Source organism: Canis lupus, chromosome 4, assembly GCF_011100685.1.
Source record: "Canis lupus familiaris isolate Mischka breed German Shepherd chromosome 4, alternate assembly UU_Cfam_GSD_1.0, whole genome shotgun sequence".
Taxonomy (NCBI): domain Eukaryota; kingdom Metazoa; phylum Chordata; class Mammalia; order Carnivora; family Canidae; genus Canis; species Canis lupus.
Genome location: NC_049225.1, coordinates 63,635,879 through 63,652,048, shown reverse-complemented (window position 1 = coordinate 63,652,048; position 16,170 = coordinate 63,635,879). Strand labels below are relative to the sequence as shown.

Here is a 16,170-nt window from a genome sequence, read left to right as displayed (position 1 = left end):
ACTTGTCTCTGTCAAAAACTTGCCTCTCCCACATCCAAAAAGAACAAAGGCAAGCCACTCTCCAGTTGACATTAGTGTTGTCAGAAGCAAAGCTATGAGACCTCTAAGACCCCGAGTGATGAGCTGGCTTTTTTCAATAGAAAATCTTCTCAGAGTTCATAAGTCAAGGAAGAACTTAATTAAAGTGTAACTCTTCTAAAAAAGAATAAAAATGAGAGGGGAATGTCTTGCTTCTTTTATGCCCTTTTCTTTTATTTTAATTACCGAACATTTCAATGTATTAAGATTCAATTCACTTATCAATGTTATAAAACCACATAACCCACCTTTAAAAAAAAAGAGCAGACTGTTTCAGTTTATTTTGCCAGAAACTTAGAGAAACTAATAAAATAAAATGCACATTTATAGCACATTACTTACCCATATTTATAAATCTTCACATCATGTTAATTTGTATTTCTAAATAGCTTTAGCAAGTATATGAAATAGCTGACAGTTTTTGTTTGGCTGTTTTCCCATTAGAATATAATCACTTAAAGAATGGTCCTGCATACTGCTGTCACAGAAATGGCAGCAGAGGGGAACAAGTGGTATTTGCACAAATGAGTACATACACATCTATTTATCTTAAAAGGCAGAATAAAAGCGCATATTCTGAAGAACTCGTTGTTGACTGTTTTTTTAAATAATCTGTAAATATAGATTATGACAAGTAGGATAAATTATAAAACTCACAATTGAAAAGGTATCATTTACTACTTAAATAATAAGTACTATGGTTGACTGAAAACACTTCTACTGATAGTTGGAAAATGCCAGAGATATGGAATTAGTCATTGGCATGCTAAAGAGCAGAAATATCTACCCAGCAGCTCTCATCAGCTAGGATTTATCATGCTGATATGACTGCTGGAAAAGGGGATTGTAGATAGAGGGTGTGCCTCCCCAACAATTCTGGCCTCCAAGTAATCTCTCTTCTCTGACATTCTCTCTACAGAATATATAAACTACAATACAGTCCAAAAGTTAATAAGATTATGTATTACTATTTGACTGTTCTTTAATTCATTTACATTAACAAAACACAGGCATTTGTTAACATTTTAGCATCTATGGCTATTAGCTGTTGGGTGTTGCATAGTTTCATCGCTGCAAGGGCCTCTAAGAAACCAGGTTTGGTCACTTGCTGCTGACAAAATCCAAAGGTAGAGAGATGAGTGGTGTTCAAACAAGAAAGAAATTTATCTCAGTGAGGCCAACATGCGGAAGACTTCAGACTAAAATCTCTAAGACTGTCTCCGAAGTGCCAAAAATACTTTTAGGTTTATAAAAGGAAAACGTAGGGCAAGGGTGAGTGCATACTGTGTGATGGCAGTGAAGGCCAAATGGCTCACTTTCTTGGAGTCAGTCACCTGTGGGTGGGGTCTTGCTTGTTCAAAGCATCCTTATTGCTTGAAGGGGTAATTTCAGTTCTCATCAGGGTATGCTTTGCCCTCAGGGTCTTCCTCCTGAGCCAAGAGACAACCTGGAATGAAGACCCCCATAGAAAATTTGAGGTCAAAATGGAGGCAGCTGAAGTTCTCTTTCAATGGGACAGAGCTAGAAGAGTACAAGAGAAATCAATGATCCCAAGCAATACTAGCATGCTGAGTAGAAAGCTGTGTGAGTTGGGAATAGAAATAAATGTCAGCTATGTAAAAGGAGATTTCAAAATAGAACAAGTAAACCTCGCTAAGAAAATTTCTTTTAAAAATAAGGTTAGGTCGGGAGGCCATAAAGGAGAAAGAATTTATGCACATCATCATGGGGGAAATCATGAACATCTTTTAAAAAAAATTTTTTTCACCAGCTGCAAACCTTAAGCCTGGACTTAACTTCCCTCACCATGAAACCTGAAACATCTGTATTCTTCACTTCAAAAAGAGCCAATTCAATTTAACAGGTTTCAATCTCTCATTTGCATATTAACCCAACCAATTCCAGTTAATCCAGTTTTTTTTTTCATTTTTTTTTGTTGTTGTTCTTACTGTTGTTTGTTTGTTTAAAGATTTTATTTATTTATCCATGAAAGACAGAGAGAGGGGCAGAGACACAGGCAGAGGGCGAATCAGGCTCCACGCAGAAAGCTCGATGTGGGACTCCATCCCGGGACCAGGATCCTGCCCTGAGCCCAAGGCAGATGCTCAACCACTGAGCCACCCAGGTGCCCCCACATAGTTTCAATTTCTGTTTTGCATAGAGGACTCAAATGAGAACTACAATGGTTGCCTTTGCCATATAATTCTGACTCCTCTTTGCCTTCCTCAGAATACACTTCCTGAATCTGTGTCTCCCAAATTGCAATTCTAATTGCCTAAATGGTCTGTTTGCTTAAATGTTCAGTAAATTCTTTCTTGGTCTACAGGTTACATATTTTCCAACAACACAGGCAGGGAATCAAAGAAAAGCATTCATTTCTTAAATGTCAGTTCTCAATTGTATGTTCCAGCAGGTGTTAGAGGGATCTCTGGGTGACAGCCAAGTCCTTCCTGTCCATTGAGGTATGGAGAATTTGACAAAAAACTGATGTGCCTTCAGCCATATCAGGCAGGCTTAAGGAGTGGCCTATTAATGTCATTCCTTCCTCTGTTAAATGCTAAAAAAGAACTCAAACCTTCAAAGATCTCAGTTGCTCAAAAAACTAAAAGAGAAAACCAGTTAACTTTAAAGCTGGTGAAAAAAGAATGTTCTCATGATCATGGAAGAAGGATCACCACAGGAGGAGGAGGAAGTCCAATGCGGGCCTGTGGTGTGAGTCCAGACTGCAAAAATGACACTCTCCAGAGTTTGCAATTGGTATTAGATACTGCTTCTAGTTTATTCTCTCAGTAGCATATCCATGAAGACGGCTGTGTGGAAAACATAGACAATGAGGGAAGGTAAGAATACTCCATGTAGGAAGGCCCTATTCTACTTTACTTCTCCTTCCCCCCACCGACCCACACACACACACACCAGTACTATGACAGAAGTTAATTATTTCTGTATTTCTATTCCATTATTCCAATAGGGGTCCACTTTTCTCTGATGCTTCCATATACTTTTAGCTGTCTTATGGTTTGTCTGCCATGGTGGCAGCTCTAGGCCAAATGCTTTAAAACCTTACTAGTGTTCTCCTTGGTAAAATGAGGATGGCAACTGCACCCATCTTAGAGATTCTAGTAAGCATTCAAAGGTATCAGATAAACACTCAGTACCTGCTATGTATTGTTATGCCAACTCTTGCTATGCCTTTTACTCCTCCTTGTGAATTTAAAGTAGTCACTTAAGGATTTAGAAGCCTCATTTCAGGTCATCTAAACTCACATTTCCCTCTGTCTTTTACATATATTTAATAAAAACATATTTAACTTAAATATTTTATAGGCTTCTTACTCTAAATAAATGCAAGCAATATTATAACAATGAAAAAAAAGTTCATTATTATTTACTTCACATTAATCCAGGCCCATAATTATAATAATCAATGTGACAAAAGAAGAATATCTGTTTATTTAGTGTTTAATAACTCTACCTAAATACTTAATTTGACTAATCTGAAAAATAATTAAATAATGCTTAGACTTTTCACTAAAATTTATTTTTGTCTATATTAAAGTTTTGTATTGCATTAGCTATAATAGAGTTCCACTATGTTTTATTGCAATCTTTTTTTTTTTGCAATCTTATGTACACTTTAGACTTATGCTGTTTAACACAGTAGCCTCTGACAACTATTAATCTGTTCTTTGTGTCTATGAGCTTGGTTTTTGTTTTTGTTATTGTTTTTAGATTCTACATATAAGTGAGATCATACTTATATGTATCATACTTATACTTTCTCTATAACTTATTTCACTTAGCATAATATCCTCAAGGTCCATCTATGTTGTCACAAATGACCAGATTTCATTATTTTTTATGGCTGAATAATATTCCTAAGTTTAAATGGGGAAGGGGAAAATCTATAGATTGAAAATAGTATGAACATGTTTATCAAAGGTTTTTTTTTGTTTGTTTGTTTGTTTTTTTTTACCTTACTTTGCATTTTAACTTACATTCTTTACTTATATTCTCACCACTTTCAGAACTTCTGGTAGATAGAACTAAGAAAATTGCATTTTTAGGAGGTAACATATAATATGTATACTATATATGTTATTATATATTTTAACTATACATATATATAGTTTCTTGTTTCTAAATAAATGAAACCATTTGATAAGAATTAGAAGTTTAGGGCACCTGGGTGGCTCAGCTGGGTGGCTCAAGAGCATTGTACTCTTGATTTGGGCTAGGTCATTATCTCAGGGTTGTGAGATTGAGTCCTGGGTTGGGCTCTGCACTGGGAATGGAGCCTGCTTAAGATTCTCTCTCTCCTCCTCTCTGCCTCTCTATGCCTCACCTCTCTCTCCCTCTTTAAAAAAAAGAAAAAGTAAAAAAGAATTAGTTATTAGTTATTTCAATACTAATTCAAAAAGACTAATAAATAATGAATAATCTATTATGACAGAGATAAAAGAGAATGTAATTCTTTATAGTGCCTGCAGCACATGAAAAATATTGGTTTCTAATTACATTAACAGAATCTATATTGACTTTATCCTACATTTTATCTACAATAGTTTTAAATCAACATACTAACAATAAGACTAGCTAACTGGAGTTTTAGAGAGGGTTGTTTTTGTTGTTGTCTTTGGTTTTATTGGTCCTATATCTTACTAAAGTGTGAAATTAAAAAGCTGAGTATTTAAAATAGTTTGAAGTAATTTTACCATGTGGTTCTGACAACTTGATATACAATCAGACTCACTTGCTTCCAATGGATTCCAAAGACTGTTTTTAATTTTTGTCTTTAATTATATAAAATAAAAAAACACACATATCCCTAAAAAATCCAAAGTAAAAGAAAAAAAAAAACATAATAAAGTGCATACACAAAAGTCTTCATTTTATTCTGTGTCCTCTATCCTGGATTCTTCTTTCCCTCCTGAAAAAAAAAAAAAAACTATTATTACAATTTAATTTATTCTTTCATTGTTTTATTTCAAAAAATTATCAAATACATATGTATATTAACATGCTTCCCCTTCCTTACTCATATATTTTAAACTCTGTCTTCACTTTTACTTTTTCATCTAAAGTTCATCCTCAAGATCATCTCATATCAGTATGTGGGGATATTCCTTGGTCCTCTTATAGTTGTACATATTTTTGCTGTAGATTTCAGGTGTTCAACCAGTGCCCTCCCTATGGGTATTGGATGTTTTCAGTCTTTTGCCATAAGATCACAAGATATAGTCTTAAGTATATTCTTCTGAACCTATGCATCTATAACACAAAGAGAATCATTTCATATTGCATATCTTTAAGCTCAAATAAGTATGCAGCTGGTTTAATAAAGTGCTATTGCTTCTTGCTCATAGTTTATAATTGAAAATAAACTCATCTGGAAGAATACTTTTTAGCCATCCATGAACCTAGACACTAAAGAGAAACACAAAAGACACTGGGATCAAATAAAATCAAATTAAGGAAAATTTTCAAATGGAGATTAAACAAGTCCATACTGTATGACTTTTCAATAAAGAATGGTCAACCACAAAGAGTAATATGGCATTTCTGTTGTTTGTTTGCTTTGCTTTTTCATTTGAAGGAAATAGGAAAGAATTTGAAAAGAGTTCTTTGGAAAATTTGAGGGGGAAGAATCAAATGTAATTTCCATCTTTAATAGGGAACCTAGATGAAACCAAACTATAAACTTATGCTTCAATAAGTCATTCTAATTTCCCCATGTTGTCAGCATTCTGAAGCACCGTAAAGTAGATGAGGTGGTCTATCTAGGGCTGTGCTGTAGAACACAAATGTGATGTACTGACAAAGATACCAGGGAATCATGGGGGTTTGAAACAGATGATTGAGGAGTTGACTGTGGAACAAAATGAGTAGGGAAGAATTGAACGATAAAAGGACCAGCGGGTAACACAAATCAGGAGATAAGTACCTCATGGAAAGAAAGGAGCAAAATAATAGTTCATGATTAAATAGAAGTTTGAAATTAAGAGGATATTTTTCTCATCAAATTAAAACCACTGTAAATGATTGATTTTACTTCTAAAGAAAGTAGTGAAAGGCCGTCCAGATTGGAAGGTGCACAGCTATAAACAGAGTCAATCAGTGTACAATATAATATTATACTTCCAATTGACCCATACAGAACACTCCTCAGTTTACAAGTCATACTTGGAAGCAGGCCCACTTCATTTCTCTATATTTAGTATTTAATAAGCATCATGACACATTTTCTTATTTTCCCTTTTCCAGCCACCACAAGAGTCTTTGGTTTTTTTGTTTTTTTTTTTTTAAATTTTTTTATGGAGTTCAATTTGCCAACATATAGCATAACACCCAGTGCTCATCCCACCAAGTGCCCCCCTCAGTGCCCATCACCCAGTCACCCCAACCCCCCACCCACCTCCCCTTCCACTACCCCTTGTTCATTTCCCAGAGTTAGGTGTCTCTCATGTTTTGTCACCCTCACTGATATTTTCACTCATTTTCTCTCCTTTCCCTTTATTCCCTTTCACTAATTTTTATATTCCCCAAATGAATGAGACCATATAATGTTTGTCTTTTTCCAATTGACTTATTTCACTCAGCATAATATCCTCCAGTTCTATCCACGTCGAAGCAAATGGTGGGTATTTGTCATTTCTAATGGCTGAGTAATATTCCATTGTATACATAGACCACATCTTCTTTATCCATTCATCTTTTGATGGACATCAAGGCTCCTTCCATAGTTTGGCTATTGTGGACATTGCTGCTATAAACATCGGGGTGCAGATGTCTTGGCGTTTCACTGCATCTGTATCTTTGGGGTAAATCCCCAGCAGTACAATTGCTGGGTCATAGAGCAGATCTATTTTTAACTCTTTGAGGAACCTCCACACAGTTTTCCAGAGGAGTCTTTGATTATAATACTTCTTTTGACTAGTCAAAGCATCACATTATTACATATCACAAGGATTCAAACTATTATTATTATTTCTTAAATTATTTTTTACTATTATTTTTTAATTCATGAGAGACACAGAGAAAGAGGCAGAGACACAGGCAGACGGAGAAGCAGGCTCCTCACAGGAAGTCTGATGTGGGATTCGATCCCAGGTCTCCAGGATCACGCCCTGGGCTGAAGGGGGGCGCTAAACTGCTGAGCCACCTGGGCTGCCCTCAAACTATTATTTTAATTAAAAATTCATAAGACAAACAAAAAGGTACATTCTTGTTTTTCCATAGATTATCTATCTTTTCCTGCTTGTCAAAATGTAAGAATTTTTGCAGTAATATTAACTCCATAAAGACAGAAACTTTCTTATTACATACTTCCTAAATTTCTATTCTAACTTGAGGCCTTAATCCAGAGCCAGATCCCTATATGTATGAATTATGTACTAATGCACATGGAAAGAATGAAATAATACACAATATACCTTACAACAAGCAGACTTTATGCATAGATTTTATTTATTTCTTCTACTATCATTTAATACTTGACAAAATTTCTGGTACTTTGCTTTATTTGGTTGCAAGTAGAAAGGATACTTTATATAACAGATTGTGGTAAAACCTTCCATGTTCCTAAATTATAATCCACAAGAAATGTAAATGTATTTAACGAAACCTGGGTGGCTCAGTTGGTTGAACCTCTGACTCTTGATTTTGGCTCAGGTCGTGATCTCAGGGTAGTAAGACCAAGCCCACTCACCCCACCCCACCCACCTCCACCGTGTCAGGCTCCATGGAGACTCCTTAAGATTCTCTCTCTCTCTCTGCCCCTCTCACCCACACTCTGGAGCACATGATGGGCTTTCTCTCTTAAAAAAAAAAAAAGTGCTATTTTATGCTAGAAGGCAATTTGATAAATACTGATCTTTTAAATCAAGGTTTCAAAGCAACCAAACCTTTGAAAGACAAAAATATCCTTTAGCTATTTTATTATCAATGACAATTGCTCATGTTAAATTTAGATGTTAAATATGCAGAACAGAAGAGACATTAGGCAGGTCTTCATAATTTAACTCATCATTTTTTTTCAAGTATGATTCAGCTGTCTATTCTTGAAACAATCTTAATTGAAATATGTATTTACATTTAGAAAATTACTCATTCAGAATATTTCAACCTCAAATAGAAAGAGCTGCCACATTCAACACATATATGTTGGAAATGTGATTATCTTAAAAAGCAAGTATTTTAAACTTACTTGAAGAGCATGAAGCAATAGATTGAGTTCAACAAGAGAAAATCATATGATTTTTGTTTTTGATAAGATAGAAGCTTATCCTCTAACTGTCCAGAAGTTACCAGTCCAGAATTAGTAAGACAATTCCACAAAAATCAGGGACCCAGACTTCTTTTATATTGTTCTGCTATCTTAAATTTATAGCTTAAATCTCAAGCTCTATGATGCCTGCTTGAGGGACGCCTGGGTGGCTCAGCGGTTTAGAGCCTTGCCTTCTGCCAGGGTGTGATCCTGGAGTCCCGGGATGGAGTCCCACATTGGGCTCCTTGCATGGGGTCTGCTTTTCCCTCTGCCTATGTCTCTGCCTCTCTGCTTCTGTGTCTCTCATGAATTAAAAAAAAAAAAAAAAAAAAAAATCTTAAAAAAAAAAAAAAAGAAAAAAGATGGCTGCTTGAGATCCAAGTAGCATGTCCACATTTTAGCCAATGGGAAAGAAAAAAAGAAGAAAGAAGGACATGTCCTCCTTTTAAAGGTCATGTACTTTAAATCCCATTGGCCAAAATGTAGCTACACCTAACAGTAAAGAAAGTTTGAAAACAAGTCTTTTTTCCAGCTGACTATGTACCTTATCTAAAATGAAGCTTTATGGCCAATAAAACAGGGGACAATAAATACCAGGGAACAAAAGACCATTTTTGCCACCACTCTTTTGTAGAGACTCAGACAATTACCAGAGAATCCAGACTGTAAACCTTTTCTTTCAGTTCATGGATCAAGATGATTACCAGGAAGAATATAGCTTTGAAAATGAAAAATAGCTGGGTTCAAATCCACCCTTTACCCATTGAGGGAATTTACCAACTACTAATGGACTATTAGGTGATGAACATAACATGGTAAGAATTAAAATGTAAACATTATAAATAATTCCCTGAATATTTACATAGTAGCTAGTGCAGGTAACACATTTCTGACTTTTTTTTTCCTCAGAGGACCCAGAATTTAATCTTTTATCTTTAAACACCAATGAATAAACTTTTCTAAAAATTTTGGCCAGTAGACTACCTTCAGAATTTATTTTTTCAGTTGATCAGAGTCTGTATTTGTTATGACTGATTCAGACATTGATATATTAATAATTGCAATTCCTTATAGGAGAGTTTTGAACCTCTAAGCTTCTCGATTATATGTCATGCCACTAAATACCCAATTCAAAAAAAAAATGACAAGATATTCAAACACTAACCCTATTTTTTTTTTTTTTTAAAGTAAGAAGTTAGAGCTGGGAGAGGTTTGCTAATTTTCTCAAATTCACACAATTTGAAATCATAGTTCAATACTTTTTAAACCACACTGAATCCAAATGTTTGGAATACTGCTTATGTAAAACCTAGTGCAAAATTAATGTAAAGAATGCATGAGTCTGTTTACTGATATTTTTCAAATGTCATGGTAATTTAAAGATTTGTCAATTCTAGAAAAATGTACATAAAATTGGGAAAAAGATACCATGTTTTGCTACTTATAATGTATATTCTATGTGATTAAAAAATAAGTGTAGTTAAAAACTGCATTATGTAAGTAGAAGGGAAAATGTAAAAGTGATGAGAAATAAACTTATTGAGAAACAAGAAAAAATAACTCCGCAGATGACTAATAGTTAATGCAGCCTTTTGTTATGGATAATTAGTTCAGTATAGGAATTAAAAATGTTTGAGTCAATAATTAGTTGCATGTAGATAAGCAACCACAAAAATGTTTAGCAAATGAAACCTCCCTTAAACAGTTTTTCATTTCTCATTACATAAGATCCATATGCAAAAAGATACAAAGTCATAAACAGAATGATCATCCCATTAGCCCAAAGGTTTAAAAAACAAAAGGTTATGAGACCAAGAATAAAGAGAGCAAATAAAGAAATGCAGTATCTGTCCAGATCTTAGGGTTTCTTTCCATTACTTTCAGGCCCATTGCTCAAGTAGCTGTTTTTAAGGACATCTAGATTTCATCTATGTAATAGGCAATATTTATAATCCTAAAGTAGTTTGGTTACCAAACTGTCCTCCACTTCATTCCCCCACACAATTACCAAAAAGATCTTTCTAAAAGGAAACTGGAATAATGCGCTTTCAGATTTTAATATTCAATATGAATTCATAATTTTCATAATGAAATGCAAACATGTTGCCATTGTGTTTATTACCACTTGTGATCTGGTCCTTGCTTAGGAGTCTAGACTTACCTCTTACTCTCTCTTTCTCCTACTCCATACCCCAGTTATATTTATTTTTTAAGTGTTCGAGATTATAAGGAAACACAGATACTTGGCCTCTTGGAGCTTATATTCTCTTCTCTAACCCTGATTAAGTCACTGAAAGGTTCAGATAATTGCAAATAAGGATAATAATGGCAGTTGCCTCATCTGTGTACCACCTTATTTGCCAAGTGCTCGCTCATACACTATACATTTGATCATCACTTGAACCCTCTGCTATAGCCATACCTTTCATACTTTGGACCTTTGAATGTGCTATTTCCTATGTCTGAAATGGATTTACCTTCCCCACTTCTTACCCCACTAACTCTTCTGGCCCTTTATGACTCAGATAATCATAACCTAACTTAGTAAGGACTGCTTCACTGATTCCAACACCTGTCTTCAAGATTGGCTTGGGTATTTCTCTCCCAGGTGCTACTATGACATAAATCAAATGCTACACATTTAATAAGACCAGTTTATATATTGAGTTTATATTTTATTTGAAGAGATTAGTATGATTTGGTTTTGGTGACCTGAAAACATAATTGTTCAATGCTGTAAAAATACTCAGTAAATATAAATCTTTTCCTGCTTTTCAGATTCAAGAACACAGTTTTTCAAGAAAAGACAACTCCTTTCAATCTGAGCCAAACAAAAAGACAGGCTCTTTTGTTAATGTGCTTGTGTGTTGTTATGAAAATTGTGAAAAGATGTTTTAATTGTTTAAAATTCTTCAAAGGTACATCGGAAGTTATGTACTGTTTGACTAATGACTCAAATAATATTTAAAGGTAGGGAAGGTATATATGGATATGTTTTAAGTATAAGTATGGGCAGTGATTCTTTTGAATAACAAATTCATATGTGAACTAAATGATCATCAGACCTGATTTTATAATGGAAAATAGGAGTTTCATATATGTTTGGCACATGTAGATAAAGAGCATATTTACTAAATAATGAATCATAATCTGAGACATGGAATGAATGAGTCACCACAGCTTTTGAGGGGAAATCTCAGAGAGTTTAAGCATGACTAAATGAATTTAAATCTCAAAAGTTAACACCATTAACTGATATAAAGTAAAAATCACTCAATGGTGGGGACATTCAAAACAGAAGCAGATTTCTTATAAACTCTAGAGTAATTGTGCTATATTGATGCTATCTGCTATCTACTGAAGGTTTGTGTCCCCCAGAATTCAAATGTTGAAATCTTATCAACAATATGATCGTATTTGAAGTTGGGACCTTTGGGGAGTGATTAAATCATATGGGTGGAGTTCTCACAAATGGAATTAGTGCCTTCATAAAAGAGGCATCCAGAGAGCTCCTCCATCCCCTCCTGCCATGTTGAGGACATAGCAAAAATATGGCAGCTTATGAACAGGTTCTCTCCAGAGAGCAATCTGCCTGTTCCTTGACCTTAGACTTTCCAGCCCCCAGAACTGTGAGAAATAAATTTCACTTGTTTATAAGACCCTGGTCTATGGTATTTTGTTACAGAAGCCCAAACTCAGATAATTGACAATGAGAAAAATAAAGAATGTGGTCCCTGTGATGTTAAAATTGACAAAAGTAATTTACAAATTTAAATATTATGGTATGTTAAATGGAATTTAAATAAAAACTTGAAGAAAAAAACGTGTAGAAGCATAAAAAATGAAATATTATGGGATTATTTAATGTAATTGTATATTCATTAATGTTCCCTATTCTTGACTCCCTTTAATAGAGTTTTGAAACAGGGACACATCATAGTCTTTCAAAGAAGGTGGCTCCTCCTTCCCTTCTCCCCTATCTGTTGACTTGCTTACTTCATTGTAAGTAAGATTCCAAAAAAGAACAGGTTTAATCAGAAGATGATCTCAAATGTGAGTGACAACTGTTAGTCAAATACTAGAAATTTCTTCATGCAAGTCAAGACCATCTTTGAAAAATAAAGCTGCATGAACAATATCAACATAAGGAGCAAAATTCTTTCAGGAGGAAATTTCAAGCTTCTATTTCATGATTTGCTTTTATGGGTTTAAGAGCAAGCTTGACATTATGTGAATGCAGTTTGCTGTGTTTAATTACTATCATTATTATTATTATAGATACAGTAGTAATTATCTCTTCCTACTGTCTCATTATGTTTTGATCAATTCACATAATAAAAGTTTACTGTAAATATAAGGTTAGGTAACATTGAAGAAAACATATAATTATGGAATATATAATCATATACAATCTAAACAGTTGAACATTTCCCAACATTTCCAACAATTAAATGTTTAGAAAGTAAAGAATTAGCTGCTTTTAATAACATAGGTGCAATTCTAGAGGCAATGGCTATAGAAGGCTTTATTTGTTGACCTAAAATTACTTTACTTCTGTTATATTAATAACATCTAGGTTTCTCAAAAACCTGCTGGCAAAAAAAAAAAAAATCTTTCCAGCTTTATTAATGATTCATATGGCAGTTTCTGAAGAGACAAGTCCCACAGAGAAGGAGCACTTGATTAATGACCTGGAAACACTTTTCCTTTTCAGCTGATTAAATAAAATTGACTGGATTTTTACATTTTTATAATAAAATGACCCGCAGGGCTGAGATGACACAGTGAAAGCAGCATGTTCACTCTTCAGCAGATTTTTATTTTGTCACTTGTAAAAATGAAAGGGCTAACCACCCAAGCAGAAAAATGCACTTTATCATTGTCCATGGCTGCCTTGCTGACAAACGCCGCATACAAATATAAAAACATGAAGGAAAATAGATAGTGTTTATATTCAGCATGATTTTGTCTAATGATGACTAAAGTCTTATTATTCCTGGGCCTAGAAACTGTTTTATTAAATTACTATTTAAAAATGAAAAACTTAGAATTAAAAAATTTAAAAAAAAGAATTCCAACCTGTACCTGCACTCTTTAGAGATATTCATTGTGACCATAATTAAGGTTATTGGATGTCATTACTGTAATCTTTCTTGCTTCTGGGACAAGGGGATTCTCTTTGGAGACTAAAGTTCTCCTTACTTTCACACTAATGGGCTCACAGACAGCCCCAGGTAAAACTGTGAAGTAGTTTTTCTTGCATTTCCTGTAGCCCCATCTTTCTCTCTCTGGATCCTTTCCAGAGCATTCTTCAGCCAGGATCTAACTTCCCTAACTTAATATTCCTTTGTTGTTTCTTTGCTCCCTAAATTCTTGCTTAGTTGCCTATACTTGTCTGCTCTCTGAAAGTGGTAGCTTTGTTATTTCCCACTTTCCTTCTCCAGACTATGGCTACTATATCTGTATTTCTGTATTTATTTTTTAAAGTGTACTAGTTTCAAGTCCATTGCCTCAGGGGATCTCAAAATGAACCACTCTCTAGCTGTTAGCAGGATAAAGGGAAAGGCCAAAGGAAACCATTCAGGGGTAATTATCTTTTATACCAGAAGTTATTAAATGATAGCCCTATATTTAGCCAAAGATGTGTGCTGTTTGGCCTAACATTAAATTCAAGATATTTTAACCAAAACCCATAAATTGTGGGTACTTTTGAAAACTCCAAAATTTTTCAGCACCAGATTATCTTTCTCAAATGGCAATAGTCATCTGAAGATAACTGAGATAGGATGTCTACGATGAGATGCAAGCTTACTACATCTTCTCTTTTCTCTAGTGCTACTAACACTGAGGCTGAGTGCCATTCACTTGATCTCATTATGCCCATCTACCCTTCTCATTGATATTACCTGCTTGATCTCTGTAGGCCTTTGGTTTGAGGACCCCATGATCTAGGAGTTCTTCTTAATCTCCAAAATGAAATTTTGCAATTTTATCTTCTCTCCTTCTAGGGAGAAAAAATGGATTGTTCTTGCCATTTAAAACAATGGAACAATGGTAATGGGGTAATTTCTAGTAAAAGGAGTATACAGGCTGTACCAATGAAAGTTAATGTGATGGTGGATATTTAGGGACAGAAATCAGTTTTCTGTGTGCATTGTAATACTCTGACCTGTTAGTTAGCCTGATAATCCTGAAATTCAAATCAGTCAAGAAAGTAAGTGGGTCATTTGAATTTGAAAGTTATCAAACTCAGAGAAGAATAACATTAGATAATATATTTGATTTCATATTGTATTTATTTTGTGAAGTTTCAGGATAGTAGTACAGGTGTTGGTGTATTTTCAGAAGACAGGAAAAAAATCACTGAAAGAATCAACTACCTGTTAACCTTGAGTTAGGCAAGTACTAATCAATTAGAGCCACCGCACTGTGGTACTATATCACTCTTACTATCTCTTTTGAATATTCTAATCTATGTCTTCAGTGAACACATAAGAAGCTTTGAGGTTACAATACTGGAGTTATGTGGGAAGGGTTATATTCTTATTCTTTCATCTTTATTATATAAAATGATACAGAAATAATGTGGGAAGTTTTATGTTATAAAACTTACAGTATCACTAATTCAGTACTTGTAACAATATAGTTTTATGTGGTATGCCTCTAGTACTTACTACTTTCAGGGCATGATTAATGCATGGCATTAATTCCCTAGATCAGCACTAAGAAAAAAACGCTTGATGGCAGGGATTTTGTTTTTCTTTGTAACCTCTGTATAACTAGCTCTAGAACCATACTGGCAAAATATGTCACTAATCAATGTTTGTTATTTAGCGAAGATTGTGGCTGAATTTAAGTCAAATTCTCAGACTTCCCAATCATGAAGCACTTACATATAGTTACTAGTAAATTTTAAGCAACCTGATTATTTTCTCCCTTCTGATTTGGTTTGACTCGGCCAAAATCTTAGTTACATTTGGAAGGATAACTCATTATTCTGTGTCTAGATGAGTGTTCAAGATTATGTACAATTCAAGAAATCCATTAAAATCATTGCATGAGGAACTCCCATAAGTACTACAGGAGTACAAAGAGGTACATTAATGTGTTCATGAGTTTACCATCTCATCATATTGGTAGACTTCTTTTACTTAGAACACCACTTAAAAATTACTAAGCTCCAATACAGAAAGCAATTTATGTAATTATTCTTCATGCTATACTCTTGCTTCTCTACAATACTTTCTCTGTTTAGTCACTAATATATATGTAACTCATTTCATATTTATTAAATATATGTACACAAACACACTACAAACATATAGGTGCATGTGTGTGCACATCTGTGTGTGTGTTGGTGTGTTTGTGTAGTCTTCAAGTAAGGTTGTTGCTAAATATTCCCAGGGTAGTAGAAGACTGTTTCAATTCTATTCATTGCAATATCAGTTTGGCTGTTTTGAGTTACATAATAATTTTAGCTTTGAAGTTTAAGGTCAATCTCAGGGCAAGGAGCACTTTACTGTGAAGCTGGAAACATAAAGAAGTGTGAATAAAACTGTTCATGACCCTCTGAGTCTCTATGAGCTGGGACTTAAGCAAGAATTTGAAGGATGTCAAATGCACACTCACTTCAACAGGCCATTATAAATGCCATACAACTTTCCATAGCTTGCAATAAGGCTGGTGACACTGGACACATGGTGGGGTGCCTGTAGCAAACCATGAAATAATTGCATTTACATGGAGATCTCTGAGCAGTGCAAAGCCCTTTATGGATTTCATTCCGAATCGATTTGTACAATTCCCAAATGTGTTCTGCCAAATTA

The 16,170-nt window shown here is 34.5% G+C and overlaps 1 long non-coding RNA gene across 1 annotated transcript in view; it reads right to left on the bottom strand.

The window, feature by feature from the left end:
- Positions 1 to 317: 317 nt before the first annotated feature.
- The window catches only part of LOC111095611, a 107,476-nt gene continuing 91,623 nt past the window's right edge, over positions 318 to 16,170 (bottom strand). Inside the window, exons 2-3 of the long non-coding RNA XR_005358481.1 lie at positions 4,956 to 5,008; positions 318 to 2,888 (exon numbers count right to left, since the gene is read on the bottom strand). This is a non-coding gene — a long non-coding RNA (uncharacterized LOC111095611). The remainder of the gene's footprint in view (positions 2,889 to 4,955; positions 5,009 to 16,170) is intronic.